The 10,488-nt window shown below is 45.6% G+C and overlaps 1 protein-coding gene across 1 annotated transcript in view; it reads right to left on the bottom strand.

Annotated features, from left to right (window-relative positions):
• LOC134845118 (ectonucleoside triphosphate diphosphohydrolase 6-like) overlaps window positions 1-10,488 on the bottom strand; it is a 344,283-nt gene that overhangs the window by 26,368 nt on the left and 307,427 nt on the right. The gene's annotated exons all lie outside the window — the stretch shown is intronic.

Raw genomic sequence — 10,488 nt, 5'->3', positions numbered from 1 at the left:
TAAATAAACAAAACCCGCACCCAGTTTCAAGAATTAATAATCGATTATATTATCATTTTAGTAGCTTGAATTTTTTTTTCAGATTTCGTACGAATAAACTAAGATTGACTTGACTAAGAAATTATTAATTGATCAAAAAGCGCCCATATAGATCTTATAGCAGCCATGTCATTGATGAAATATCGAAAGTAAATGCATGAAAACTCTTCGCGTACGGAAATGTGTACCGAAGACTTCTATTAACGAAGTTACAAATGCCAATACAGAACTCAGTAAAGAGTTTTTCTGCATTTGCTTTCGATACTTCATTAACATGGCTGCTAAACGATCGATTTGGGCGCTTTATGGTCAACTTAACCATTTCTTAGTCAAATTAATCTGAGTTTTTTGTACGGAATCTGAAAATAAAAATTCAAGCTGCTCAGATGATGTATTTAACTCTACAAATGACTGGTAAAATACATTAATAAATTGTGAATTAGTGCGAACAAATGATAAATTATGAATTATGTTCAACTTTCAGTAGCTGATTGTAAAAAATCTGTAATAATCAATTAACAATCGATTATAATCTCTTGTTTTCAATATAAAAATAATTCTCAATTTTTTAACATAATAATCGAATATAATCAATTATAATCGATTACTTTCGAAAAAACTTTCTAAAAACAAAACTTGGGAAATTCGAAATTTTCGATTTTGACATGTCAAAACAAAAAAACTGAAAAAACGCATGAATTTGATAGAAAAAAGCGTGTATTAGCATGAATCATACCAATTAAATATGGCCGTCCCCTGGCCACATATAGTAACCAGATCAATCCGATTATGTTGGGCAGCAGTTGCACCTCTTCGGAAGTAAAATTTTAAATTATCTGGTCGGAACTGGCAGTAATATTGATAAATTGGTTTCTCGAACAAAAAAAGACTTTAAAATGTTTTATTTGATTTCTACGCTGCAAGGAGAGTTGAAAAATGTACTCAATGCACTTCTTGAAAAGTATTTTTAGTTTGAGAAACCATCTGCCATTATTCCTGCCAGTTCCGACCAAGATATTGTGAACATTTTTTTCTCAGACAAGATATGCGTCAGTGAGGCGCATCACACTTGAGGAAAAGCTCGCGAAAAGGTACCACACTTGAGGCACTACTTTTGAGGGGAAACCCGCGAAAAGTGTAGGACCTTATGATTGGTAGGCAGGGATCACAACAATACCTGAGGAAAGATTTATGATTTAGAGAACGGATTCACTTTTTAGCGGATTGGTTCGAACGATCCCACTGGAGGGTGGCGGAGATTAGTTCGACAACTTGATTGGTTCAAAAAATCTGATTTTTTTTTGAAGAAGGTGACTGAAAAGTAGATAGGCCCCATGAATTGGGTTCCAGCCAGATGTTGGTTGCCAGAACTTGGCTGCCAGAAGCTGAAGGTTGTTGTAGATGAAAAAGATTAAGATTTGGGAGCCAGAAGCTGAAGGTTCGTGTAGGAGAAAAAGGTGTCTGAAGAGATGGGTACCAGAAGCTGAAGGTTCGTGTAGGAGAAAAAGGTATATGAAGAGTTGGGCGCCAGAAGCTGAAGGTTCGTGTAGGAGAAAAAGGTGTCTGAAGAGTTGAGTGCCAGAAGCGGAAGGTTCGTGTAGGAGAAAAAGGTGTCTGAAGAGATGGGTGCCAGAAGCTGAAGGTTCGTGTAGGAGAAAAAGGTGTCTGAAGAGTTGGGTGCCAGAAGCGGAAGGTTCGTGTAGGAGAAAAAGGTGTCCGAAGAGATGGGTGCCAGAAGCTGAAGGTTCGTGTAGACTAATTGGTGTTCCCGTATCAGTTATCTATCAGTTAAATATCTCGAAATTTTCTAAAGGTGAAACGCTTATTGAATCAACAACCTTTTTCTGCTTCAGTCTCGGAATCTTCAAAGAAAATTAAGCTAGATGTCTCAAAACACTAAATCAGTTAGCAGGGTTACGGATCCTGTAAATCGCGACGATCGAGAGGCATTAGAATGGGCAAAAGGGAACATCTGTCACATCTTTACTTCGCACTGTTTTATCAAGCTGACCAGAGTACAGGTCCCCTTTTTGTTCTCCCCTAGGAGAAAAAGGTGTTTGAAGAGATGGGTGTCAGAAGCTGAAGGTTCGTGTAGGAGAAAAAGGTATCTGAAGAGATGGGTGCCATAAGCTGAAGGTTCGTGTAGGAGAAAAAGGTTTATGAAGAGTTGGGCGCCAGAAGCTGAAGGTTCGTGTAGGAGAAAAAGGTGTCTGATGAGATGGGTGCCAGAAGCGGAAGGTTCGTGTAGGAGAAAAAGGTATCTGAAGAGATGGGTGCCAGAAGCTGAAGGTTCGTGTAGGAGAAAAAGGTGTCTGAAGAGATGGGTGCCAGAAGCTGAAGGTTCGTGTAGGAGAAAAAGGTATCTGAAGAGATGGGTGCCAGAAGCTGAAGGTTCGCGTAGGAGAAAAAGGTATCTGAAGAGATGGGTGCCATAAGCTGAAGGTTCGTGTAGGAGAAAAAGGTGTCTGAAGAGATGGGCGCCAGAAGCTGAAGGTTCGTGTAGGAGAAAAAGGTATCTGAAGAGTTGGGTGCCAGAAGCGGAAGGTTCGTGTAGGAGAAAAAGGTGTCTGAAGAGATGGGTGCCAGAAGCTGAAGGTTCGTGTAGGAGAAAAAGGTATATGAAGAGTTGAGCGCCAGAAGCGGAAGGTTCGTGTAGGAGAAAAAGGTGTCTGAAGAGATGGGTGCCAGAAGCTGAAGGTTCGTGTAGGAGAAAAAGGTATCTGAAGAGATGGGTGCCATAAGCTGAAGGTTCGTGTAGGAGAAAAAGGTGTCTGAAGAGATGGGCGCCAGAAGCTGAAGGTTCGTGTAGGAGAAAAAGGTATCTGAAGAGTTGGGTGCCAGAAGCGGAAGGTTCGTGTAGGAGAAAAAGGTGTCTGAAGAGATGGGTGCCAGAAGCTGAAGGTTCGTGTAGGAGAAAAAGGTATATGAAGAGTTGAGCGCCAGAAGCGGAAGGTTCGTGTAGGAGAAAAAGGTGTCTGAAGAGATGGGTGCCAGAAGCTGAAGGTTCGTGTAGGAGAAAAAGGTATCTAAAGAGATGGGTGCCATAAGCTGAAGGTTCGTGTAGGAGAAAAAGGTATCCGAAGGGATGGGTGCCAGAAGCTGAAGGTTCGTGTAGGAGAAAAAGGTATCTGAAGAGTTGGGTGCCAGAAGCGGAAGGTTCGTGTAGGAGAAAAAGGTATGAAGAGTTGGGCGCCAGAAGCTGAAGGTTCGTGTAGGAGAAAAAGGTGTCTGAAGAGATGGGTGCCAGAAGCTGAAGGTTCGTGTAGGAGAAAAAGGTATCTGAAGAGATGGGTGCCATAAGCTGAAGGTTCGTGTAGGAGAAAAAGGTATGAAGAGTTGGGCGCCAGAAGCTGAAGGTTCGTGTAGGAGAAAAAGGTATCCGAAGGGATGGGTGCCAGAAGCTGGAGGTTCGTGTAGGAGAAAAAGGTGTCTGAAGAGATGGGTGCCAGAAGCTGGAGGTTCGTGTAGGAGAAAAAGGTGTCTGAAGATATGGGTGCCAGAAGCTGAAGGTTCGTGTAGGAGAAAAAGGTATCTGAAGAGATTGGTGCCAGAAGCTGAAGGTTCGTGTAGGAGAAAAAGGTATCCGAAGAGATGGGTGCCAGAAGCTGGAGGTTCGTGTAGGAGAAAAAGGTGTCTGAAGAGTTGGGTGCCAGAAGCTGAAAGTTCGTGTAGGAGAAAAAGGTATCTGAAGAGATGGGTGCCAGAAGCTGAAGGTTCGTGTAGGAGAAAAGGGTGTCTGAAGAGATTGGTGCCAGAAGCTGAAGGTTCGTTTAGGAGAAAAGGTGTCTGAAGAGATGGGTGCCAGAAGCTGAAGGTTCGTGTAGGAGAAAAAGGTATCTGAAGAGATGGGTGCCATAAGCTGAAGGTTCGTGTAGGAGAAAAAGGTATGAAGAGTTGGGAAAAAGGTACGAAGCTGAAGGTTCGTGTAAGAGAAAAAGGTGTCTGAAGAGTTGGGTGCCAGAAGCGGATAGTTCGTGTAGGAGAAAAAGGTGTCTGAAGAGATGGGTGCCAGAAGCTGAAGGTTCAAAAGGAGAAAAAGGTGTCTGAAGAGATGGGTGCCAGCAGCTGAAGGTTCGTGTAGGAGAAAAAGGTGTCTGAAGAGATGGGTGCCAGAAGCTGAAGGTTCGTGTAGGAGAAAAAGGTATCTGAAGAGATGGGTGCCATAAGCTGAAGGTTCGTGTAGGAGAAAAAGGTGTCTGAAGAGATGGGTGCCAGAAGCTGAAGGTTCGTGTAGGAGAAAAAGGTATATGAAGAGTTGAGCGCCAGAAGCGGAAGGTTCGTGTAGGAGAAAAAGGTGTCTGAAGAGATGGGTGCCAGAAGCTGAAGGTTCGTGTAGGAGAAAAAGGTATCTGAAGAGATGGGTGCCATAAGCTGAAGGTTCGTGTAGGAGAAAAAGGTGTCTGAAGAGATGGGCGCCAGAAGCTGAAGGTTCGTGTAGGAGAAAAAGGTATCTGAAGAGTTGGGTGCCAGAAGCGGAAGGTTCGTGTAGGAGAAAAAGGTGTCTGAAGAGATGGGTGCCAGAAGCTGAAGGTTCGTGTAGGAGAAAAAGGTATATGAAGAGTTGAGCGCCAGAAGCGGAAGGTTCGTGTAGGAGAAAAAGGTGTCTGAAGAGATGGGTGCCAGAAGCTGAAGGTTCGTGTAGGAGAAAAAGGTATCTAAAGAGATGGGTGCCATAAGCTGAAGGTTCGTGTAGGAGAAAAAGGTATCCGAAGGGATGGGTGCCAGAAGCTGAAGGTTCGTGTAGGAGAAAAAGGTATCTGAAGAGTTGGGTGCCAGAAGCGGAAGGTTCGTGTAGGAGAAAAAGGTATGAAGAGTTGGGCGCCAGAAGCTGAAGGTTCGTGTAGGAGAAAAAGGTGTCTGAAGAGATGGGTGCCAGAAGCTGAAGGTTCGTGTAGGAGAAAAAGGTATCTGAAGAGATGGGTGCCATAAGCTGAAGGTTCGTGTAGGAGAAAAAGGTATGAAGAGTTGGGCGCCAGAAGCTGAAGGTTCGTGTAGGAGAAAAAGGTATCCGAAGGGATGGGTGCCAGAAGCTGGAGGTTCGTGTAGGAGAAAAAGGTGTCTGAAGAGATGGGTGCCAGAAGCTGGAGGTTCGTGTAGGAGAAAAAGGTGTCTGAAGATATGGGTGCCAGAAGCTGAAGGTTCGTGTAGGAGAAAAAGGTATCTGAAGAGATTGGTGCCAGAAGCTGAAGGTTCGTGTAGGAGAAAAAGGTATCCGAAGAGATGGGTGCCAGAAGCTGGAGGTTCGTGTAGGAGAAAAAGGTGTCTGAAGAGTTGAGTGCCAGAAGCTGAAAGTTCGTGTAGGAGAAAAAGGTATCTGAAGAGATGGGTGCCAGAAGCTGAAGGTTCGTGTAGGAGAAAAGGGTGTCTGAAGAGATTGGTGCCAGAAGCTGAAGGTTCGTTTAGGAGAAAAGGTGTCTGAAGAGATGGGTGCCAGAAGCTGAAGGTTCGTGTAGGAGAAAAAGGTATCTGAAGAGATGGGTGCCATAAGCTGAAGGTTCGTGTAGGAGAAAAAGGTATGAAGAGTTGGGAAAAAGGTACGAAGCTGAAGGTTCGTGTAAGAGAAAAAGGTGTCTGAAGAGTTGGGTGCCAGAAGCGGATAGTTCGTGTAGGAGAAAAAGGTGTCTGAAGAGATGGGTGCCAGAAGCTGAAGGTTCAAAAGGAGAAAAAGGTGTCTGAAGAGATGGGTGCCAGCAGCTGAAGGTTCGTGTAGGAGAAAAAGGTGTCTGAAGAGATGGGTGCCAGAAGCTGAAGGTTCGTGTAGGAGAAAAAGGTATATGAAGAATTGAGCGCCAGAAGCTGAAGGTTTGTGTAGGAGAAAAAGGTGTCTGAAGAATTGGGTGCCAGAAGCTGAAGGTTCGTGTAGGAGAAAAAGGTGTCTGAAGAGTTGGGTGCCAGAAGCGGAAAGTTCGTGTAGGAGAAAAAGGTGTCTGAAGAGATGGGTGCCAGAAGCTGAAGGTTCGTGTAGGAGAAAAAGGTGTCTGAAGAGATGGGTGCCAGAAGCTGAAGGTTCAAAAGGAGAAAAAGGTGTCTGAAGAGATGGGTGCCAGCAGCTGAAGGTTCGTGTAGGAGAAAAAGGTGTCTGAAGAGATGGGTGCCAGAAGCTGAAGGTTCGTGTAGGAGAAAAAGGTATATGAAGAATTGAGCGCCAGAAGCTGAAGGTTTGTGTAGGAGAAAAAGGTGTCTGAAGAATTGGGTGCCAGAAGCTGAAGGTTCGTGTAGGAGAAAAAGGTGTCTGAAGAGTTGGGTGCCAGAAGCGGAAGGTTCGTGTAGGAGAAAAAGGTGTCTGAAGAGATGGGTGCCAGAAGCTGAAGGTTCGTGTAGGAGAAAAAGGTATATGAAGAGTTGAGCGCCAGAAGCGGAAGGTTCGTGTAGGAGAAAAAGGTGTCTGAAGAGATGGGTGCCAGAAGCTGAAGGTTCGTGTAGGAGAAAAAGGTATCTAAAGAGATGGGTGCCATAAGCTGAAGGTTCGTGTAGGAGAAAAAGGTATCCGAAGGGATGGGTGCCAGAAGCTGAAGGTTCGTGTAGGAGAAAAAGGTATCTGAAGAGTTGGGTGCCAGAAGCGGAAGGTTCGTGTAGGAGAAAAAGGTATGAAGAGTTGGGCGCCAGAAGCTGAAGGTTCGTGTAGGAGAAAAAGGTGTCTGAAGAGATGGGTGCCAGAAGCTGAAGGTTCGTGTAGGAGAAAAAGGTATCTGAAGAGATGGGTGCCATAAGCTGAAGGTTCGTGTAGGAGAAAAAGGTATGAAGAGTTGGGCGCCAGAAGCTGAAGGTTCGTGTAGGAGAAAAAGGTATCCGAAGGGATGGGTGCCAGAAGCTGGAGGTTCGTGTAGGAGAAAAAGGTGTCTGAAGAGATGGGTGCCAGAAGCTGGAGGTTCGTGTAGGAGAAAAAGGTGTCTGAAGATATGGGTGCCAGAAGCTGAAGGTTCGTGTAGGAGAAAAAGGTATCTGAAGAGATTGGTGCCAGAAGCTGAAGGTTCGTGTAGGAGAAAAAGGTATCCGAAGAGATGGGTGCCAGAAGCTGGAGGTTCGTGTAGGAGAAAAAGGTGTCTGAAGAGTTGGGTGCCAGAAGCTGAAAGTTCGTGTAGGAGAAAAAGGTATCTGAAGAGATGGGTGCCAGAAGCTGAAGGTTCGTGTAGGAGAAAAGGGTGTCTGAAGAGATTGGTGCCAGAAGCTGAAGGTTCGTTTAGGAGAAAAGGTGTCTGAAGAGATGGGTGCCAGAAGCTGAAGGTTCGTGTAGGAGAAAAAGGTATCTGAAGAGATGGGTGCCATAAGCTGAAGGTTCGTGTAGGAGAAAAAGGTATGAAGAGTTGGGAAAAAGGTACGAAGCTGAAGGTTCGTGTAAGAGAAAAAGGTGTCTGAAGAGTTGGGTGCCAGAAGCGGATAGTTCGTGTAGGAGAAAAAGGTGTCTGAAGAGATGGGTGCCAGAATCTGAAGGTTCAAAAGGAGAAAAAGGTGTCTGAAGAGATGGGTGCCAGCAGCTGAAGGTTCGTGTAGGAGAAAAAGGTGTCTGAAGAGATGGGTGCCAGAAGCTGAAGGTTCGTGTAGGAGAAAAAGGTATATGAAGAATTGAGCGCCAGAAGCTGAAGGTTTGTGTAGGAGAAAAAGGTGTCTGAAGAATTGGGTGCCAGAAGCTGAAGGTTCGTGTAGGAGAAAAAGGTGTCTGAAGAGTTGGGTGCCAGAAGCGGAAAGTTCGTGTAGGAGAAAAAGGTGTCTGAAGAGATGGGTGCCAGAAGCTGAAGGTTCGTGTAGGAGAAAAAGGTGTCTGAAGAGATGGGTGCCAGCAGCTGAAGGTTCGTGTAGGAGAAAAAGGTGTCTGAAGAGATAGGTGCCAGAAGCTGAAGGTTCGTTTAGGAGAAAAGGTGTCTGAAGAGATGGGTGCCAGAAGCTGAAAGTTCGTGTAGGAGAAAAAGGTATCTGAAGAGATGGGTGCCATAAGCTGAAGGTTCGTGTAGGAGAAAAAGGTATGAAGAGTTGGGAAAAAGGTACGAAGCTGAAGGTTCGTGTAAGAGAAAAAGGTGTCTGAAGAGATTGGTGCCAGAAGCTGAAGGTTCGTTTAGGAGAAAAGGTGTCTGAAGAGATGGGTGCCAGAAGCTGAAGGTTCGTGTAGGAGAAAAGGGTGTCTGAAGAGATTGGTGCCAGAAGCTGAAGGTTCGTTTAGGAGAAAAGGTGTCTGAAGAGATGGGTGCCAGAAGCTGAAGGTTCGTGTAGGAGAAAAAGGTATCTGAAGAGATGGGTGCCATAAGCTGAAGGTTCGTGTAGGAGAAAAAGGTATGAAGAGTTGGGAAAAAGGTACGAAGCTGAAGGTTCGTGTAAGAGAAAAAGGTGTCTGAAGAGTTGGGTGCCAGAAGCGGATAGTTCGTGTAGGAGAAAAAGGTGTCTGAAGAGATGGGTGCCAGAAGCTGAAGGTTCAAAAGGAGAAAAAGGTGTCTGAAGAGATGGGTGCCAGCAGCTGAAGGTTCGTGTAGGAGAAAAAGGTGTCTGAAGAGATGGGTGCCAGAAGCTGAAGGTTCGTGTAGGAGAAAAAGGTATATGAAGAATTGAGCGCCAGAAGCTGAAGGTTTGTGTAGGAGAAAAAGGTGTCTGAAGAGATGAGTGCCAGAAGCTGGAGGTTCGTGTAGGAGAAAAAGGTGTCTGAAGAGTTGGGTGCCAGAAGCTGAAAGTTCGTGTAGGAGAAAAAGGTATCTGAAGAGATGGGTGCCAGAAGCTGAAGGTTCGTGTAGGAGAAAAGGGTGTCTGAAGAGATTGGTGCCAGAAGCTGAAGGTTCGTTTAGGAGAAAAGGTGTCTGAAGAGATGGGTGCCAGAAGCTGAAGGTTCGTGTAGGAGAAAAAGGTATCTGAAGAGATGGGTGCCATAAGCTGAAGGTTCGTGTAGGAGAAAAAGGTATGAAGAGTTGGGAAAAAGGTACGAAGCTGAAGGTTCGTGTAAGAGAAAAAGGTGTCTGAAGAGTTGGGTGCCAGAAGCGGATAGTTCGTGTAGGAGAAAAAGGTGTCTGAAGAGATGGGTGCCAGAAGCTGAAGGTTCAAAAGGAGAAAAAGGTGTCTGAAGAGATGGGTGCCAGCAGCTGAAGGTTCGTGTAGGAGAAAAAGGTGTCTGAAGAGATGGGTGCCAGAAGCTGAAGGTTCGTGTAGGAGAAAAAGGTATATGAAGAATTGAGCGCCAGAAGCTGAAGGTTTGTGTAGGAGAAAAAGGTGTCTGAAGAATTGGGTGCCAGAAGCTGAAGGTTCGTGTAGGAGAAAAAGGTGTCTGAAGAGTGGGTGCCAGAAGCGGAAAGTTCGTGTAGGAGAAAAAGGTGTCTGAAGAGATGGGTGCCAGAAGCTGAAGGTTCGTGTAGGAGAAAAAGGTGTCTGAAGAGATGGGTGCCAGCAGCTGAAGGTTCGTGTAGGAGAAAAAGGTGTCTGAAGAGATGGGTGCCAGAAGCTGAAGGTTCGTGTAGGAGAAAAAGGTATATGAAGAATTGAGCGCCAGAAGCTGAAGGTTTGTGTAGGAGAAAAAGGTGTCTGAAGAATTGGGTGCCAGAAGCGGAAGGTTCGTGTAGGAGAAAAAAGTGTCTGAGGAGATGGGTGCCAGAAGCTGAAGGTTCGTGTAGGAGAAAAAAGTATCTGAAGAGATCGGTGCCATAAGCTGAAGGTTCGTGTAGGAGAAAAAGGTATGAAGAGTTGGGCGCCAGAAGCTGAAGGTTCGTGTAGGAGAAAAAGGTGTCTGAAGAGTTGGGTGCCAGAAGCGGAAAGTTCGTGTAGGACAAAAAAGGTGTCTGAAGAGATGGGTGCGAGAAGCTGAAGGTTCGTGTAGGAGAAAAAGGTGTCTGAAGAGTTGGGTGCCAGAAGCGGAAAGTTCGCGTAGGAGAAAAAGGTGTCTGAAGAGATGGGTGCCAGAAGCTGAAGGTTCGTGTAGGAGAAAAAGGTGTCTGAAGAGATGGGTGCCAGCAGCTGAAGGTTCGTGTAGGAGAAAAAGGTGTCTGAAGAGATGGGTGCCAGAAGCTGAAGGTTCGTGTAGGAGAAAAAGGTATATGAAGAATTGAGCGCCAGAAGCTGAAGGTTCGTGTAGGAGAAAAAGATGTCTGAAGAATTGGGTGCCAGAAGCGGAAGGTTCGTGTAGGAGAAAAAAGTGTCTGAGGAGATGGGTGCCAGAAGCTGAAGGTTCGTGTAGGAGAAAAAGGTATCTGAAGAGATGGGTGCCATAAGCTGAAGGTTCGTGTAGGAGAAAAAGGTATGAAGAGTTGGGCGCCAGAAGCTGAAGGTTCGTGTAGGAGAAAAAGGTGTCTGAAGAGTTGAGTGCCAGAAGCGGAAAGTTCGTGTAGGAGAAAAAGGTGTCTGAAGAGATGGGTGCCAGAAGCTGAAGGTTCGTGTAGGAGAAAAAGGTGTCTGAAGAGATGGGTGCCAGCAGCTGAAGGTTCGTGTAGGAGAAAAAGGTGTCTGAAGAGATGGGTGCCAGAAGCTGAAGGTTCGTGTAGG

This window comes from Symsagittifera roscoffensis, chromosome 4 (assembly GCF_963678635.1).
Source record: "Symsagittifera roscoffensis chromosome 4, txSymRosc1.1, whole genome shotgun sequence".
NCBI classification, from domain to species: domain Eukaryota; kingdom Metazoa; phylum Xenacoelomorpha; order Acoela; family Convolutidae; genus Symsagittifera; species Symsagittifera roscoffensis.
Note: the sequence above shows the minus strand (reverse complement) of the source record. Positions and strands in the feature narration are given on the sequence as shown.